Source organism: Nanorana parkeri, unplaced genomic scaffold (assembly GCF_000935625.1).
Source record: "Nanorana parkeri isolate BGI_ZX_2015 unplaced genomic scaffold, ASM93562v1 scaffold100, whole genome shotgun sequence".
NCBI lineage: Eukaryota > Metazoa > Chordata > Amphibia > Anura > Dicroglossidae > Nanorana > Nanorana parkeri.
In genome coordinates this window covers 1,660,574-1,663,577 of record NW_017306368.1, presented here as the reverse complement: position 1 = coordinate 1,663,577, position 3,004 = coordinate 1,660,574, and the positions used below count along the sequence as shown (strand labels likewise).

General features: G+C 39.5%; 1 pseudogene; it reads right to left on the bottom strand.

Annotated features, from left to right (window-relative positions):
- Positions 1–1,496, bottom strand: part of LOC108784165 — a 3,477-nt pseudogene extending 1,981 nt beyond the window's left edge.
- Between the last annotated feature and the right edge of the window lie 1,508 nt (positions 1,497–3,004).

Genomic DNA, 3,004 nt, shown 5'->3' with positions numbered 1-3,004 from the left:
CCACCACCTCTATTTAAGCTTGGCTTCTCAATTTTTACATAAATGGTCTCTTTCACATGTCTTTTAAACCAGTCCCCCTCCCTGTCTAGGATGCATACTTGACTGTCTTCAAAGGAGTGACCTTTTTTCTTTAGATGTACAGTAGGTACACTGTTGAATAAGTTCAGTTCTGCTGCCAAGGGTTTTTTTAGTAGCAAACATTTTCTCACTGTTTTAATTGTTTCTGAGGTGGGTATGCAGGTGAAGAGGGATGTGACATCATAGGATACCATTGTTTCTTCTGTGCCCAATATTAAGTTCTTGATTTTGGTTGTGAAATCCTGAGAGTTCTGTATGTGGTGTTGTGTATTTCCAAACGAAGGGGCAAGGGCTCTGGCTAAGAATGTTGCCACGTTATAAGTCACAGAGTTTATACTGATGACAATTGGCCTGAGAGGGGTCCCATCCTTATGTATCTTCGGAAGTCCCTAAGATACGGAGAGTCTTCACCAGGGTAGAGGTGATGATACATAGCAAAATCAATGGCTTTGTCCTTTTCCAGCTGTTGTAGTAGGTCTATAGCTTTCTTCTTGTAACTACTGGTTGGGTCTCTTATTAGGGCTTCATATGTGTTGTTATCATTCAGAAGTGCAGTCACCTTATCATCATAGTCAGATGTATTAAGTACAACTGTGCATCTTCCTTTATCAGCAGGCAGCATGGTGATTCTCTTGTCTTTCTTCAGGGATGTAACTGCCCTCCTTTCTTCTGTAGTCAGGTTTAATGGAGGTGGTTTGGCACTGGCCAGGGCTGCAGACACTTTTTGGCCAAAGTTGTTCAGCCTCACCCTTTGGCACCTTGTTACTGTGGATCGAGGCCTCAGTGGCTGAGATAATATCCACTACAGGGATGGTTCTGGGTGTGATTGTGAAATTCAACCCTTTAGCAAGGACATCCATCTCGGGCTGGGTGAGCACCCTGTCTGACAGGTTCTTCACCCATTTCTATTTGTTCTGCAATATTCCTGTTTCCTTCTTCTGTCTCCAAGTTAGTTCCTCCCTAGTATGGCTGTTTGCAGTTCGGGATAACAAAATGGAAAACTTCTTCTGTTGCCTCTCCTTGCACTTAGTGTGCTGAGCTAGCTGTGCGTGTACCGTGAAATATGTTATTGTCCTCCAAGTATCAGCAGGTAGCTGCAAAATCAGGCTCTCTTCTAGCTGATTGATAGTATGTTTTAAAGCATCAACTGTGAAATGGGTTTGACATACATGTTCATTTATCAATTGTTTCTGGGCCTTATGTAGTATCAGCTTGGCTTTGTGGCCCTTTACTGTGGATTCCAAATGTATAATGCAAGGTACAAACCCCTGTTGTCAGCATCTGCGGTTGAAGCGCAGTTGGTTTCTATAGTCTGCCAATTTGTTTGCTGTATTTTCATATTCTCATACAAGTTTAAGAGTTTTCTCCCCAAAATGTGTTGCAATATGTCTGTAAAGGTTCTCATTTATCCAGGTCATGGTGTATCTGTAAAAAAATAAGTCAAGGCAACTGGACCTGCTGTATTATTTTTCGTGTGGGATTCTTTTATTTCAAGCTGGAGGATTGAGGAGGAGTAGCTATTATACAGCTCAAATTTTTATTTGAAAATTGCTTCTGTCTTGCTTCTATAGGTGATGAGGTTAAAGCAGCATTTTAAAATGTTCCTATAGACCAGGTGTAGCCAAACTCTGGCCCTCCAGCTGTGGTGGAACTACAAATCCCATGAGGCATTGCAAGAATCTCACAGACATGACTCCCGGAGAGAGATGCATCATGGGATTTGTAGTTTCACCACAACTGGAGGGCCAGAGTTTGGCTACCCCTGCTATAGACCATAAGTTGTGTCCATATTTTTGTCTAAAAAAATCTAAGAATGTCTAATAAAAATAGTGTGTTTTACTATATAATATAGTTTTGCCTAAACCTCAAAAATATTTGTCTCCACTTTTCTAGTTTATTTTTTCTTAGGGGCACTCTCCTTTTATCAATTTTTTTTGTCCATGTTCCCACTGGGGCGATATTACCTCCTTTCCTCTCAAATGAGAAAGTCTCTCAAATGGAGACATAGACAACAAGCAAAAAACACTTTGAAGAGCATAGGCAAAGGTTCGTTCCCCTGTGGGGGTTTTTTTTTACTACTGTCTTTGACTTTTGCCCTGGCAGCCCACATTTCCCTCATTTATTGTTCTGGTATTACAAGGAAAAAAATAATTTGAAATCTCCCAGGTGAAATCAAAAAAAGCAATAAAATCAATAAATCAGGTTTGCATATTACCAGCTCTCCATGTCTGTGACGGTAACCATAACTCTTTACATTATGCTGCAAAAACGTTTTGTATTTCAAATATTTTATTATTTTCATCGACACATTCTAATACAATTACACCATATAACCGAACATTACAGTACCAATCGTACGCAACATAACATAACATTGCTCATTTAATTTTACTGGGTTTTTGTTTTCTCCCCATTTGTTACTAAGTCTAACCTTCGTACCTCGACAATAGGAAGAAGAACGATCCCTTTCTAGTTGCTTAGCAAAAGGGATCTACCCTAAAGTGAATCCCCCATACTTTCCCCCTTTCAAGCATGGGGATTTGATCGCTAAGTGATCCCTATTATGCTTCTATTGATATGAAACTCTTTTATACAAAACATTGCATACCGCTGGTACCGTGACTCACATAACTTACTACATACATACTTACTTACATACATAAAAAACGTGAGACCTAACACAAGAGAAAAAGAAAAAAAAAAAAAAAAGAAAAACAAACAAGAAAAGAAAAAGGAAAGAAAGAAAAATAAAAATATGTAAAGGCCTGTAAAGGGAGGGACAAACCCATAAGCTATAATTATAATTATAATTAGTCGGGGGGACCCGTCATCATGATCCATGACAGCTTGGCCCTTACTTGCCATAATGACACTTTAGGTGCCTTCCAAGCTTTGGCAATCGTGGTTTTAGCCACCAAAAACATGA